This window comes from Gossypium arboreum, chromosome 8 (genome assembly GCF_025698485.1).
Source record: "Gossypium arboreum isolate Shixiya-1 chromosome 8, ASM2569848v2, whole genome shotgun sequence".
NCBI classification, from domain to species: domain Eukaryota; kingdom Viridiplantae; phylum Streptophyta; class Magnoliopsida; order Malvales; family Malvaceae; genus Gossypium; species Gossypium arboreum.
In genome coordinates, this window is record NC_069077.1 from 107,024,411 (window position 1) to 107,025,204 (window position 794).

Here is a 794-nt window from a genome sequence, read left to right on the forward strand (position 1 = left end):
TGGACATGAGCATGTGAACTACCCGTGTGAGGAAGTCCAGGCCGTGTTGATTTCCCATGCTGACCCATTTTCTCCGTTTTTGGCCCGTTTTTTGCTCTTTTTACTCTCCTATGCTCTCCTAAGTATAAAACATGAAATTAAAGGATTAGGAGCATCGAATTCACCAATTCTAAGGATAATTCATCCAAAATTATGCTAAGCATCAGATAAAAATATGTATAAATTGCGGTTTATCAAATACCCCCACACTTAAGCGTTTTCTTGTCCTCAAGCAAAATCCTCAACTCACAATCAAAATAAATTCTTCTCAACTTATAATTCTCATCAATAGTAACTCAAAATAATCCATAAGTAATCATACATTGAAAATTCAACTCAAAGCACATCAAAGTTTCAAACATTCCAAGTTGAGCATTTTATCACGAAAACCTAGGTGTCTCCCCTCATTTAAGTAATCACCTTTGATTCAAAATATCACAGAGTTTCACATCCTTACTTAAAGATTTAGTCAAATCACTCGAGGTGTTTAAGGACAAGAAATTTAGCACTCAACAGTCAATATGAAAAGTTATTACCATAGGCTTACGTGAAAATCAAATCTCCACCACTATATATTGAGATGATACATCAATCAAAAGGTCTTTAGAGGATTGTAACGTGACTTTGGTTAGGGGGTGTGGTTACAAGCTGAAAAAGAAGGTTAGAATCGAGATTGAATTGAAAAATTACCTAACTAGAAAAATACTACAACTTGATAAATTACATTTCTTGTAACACCCCGTACCCAAGACCGT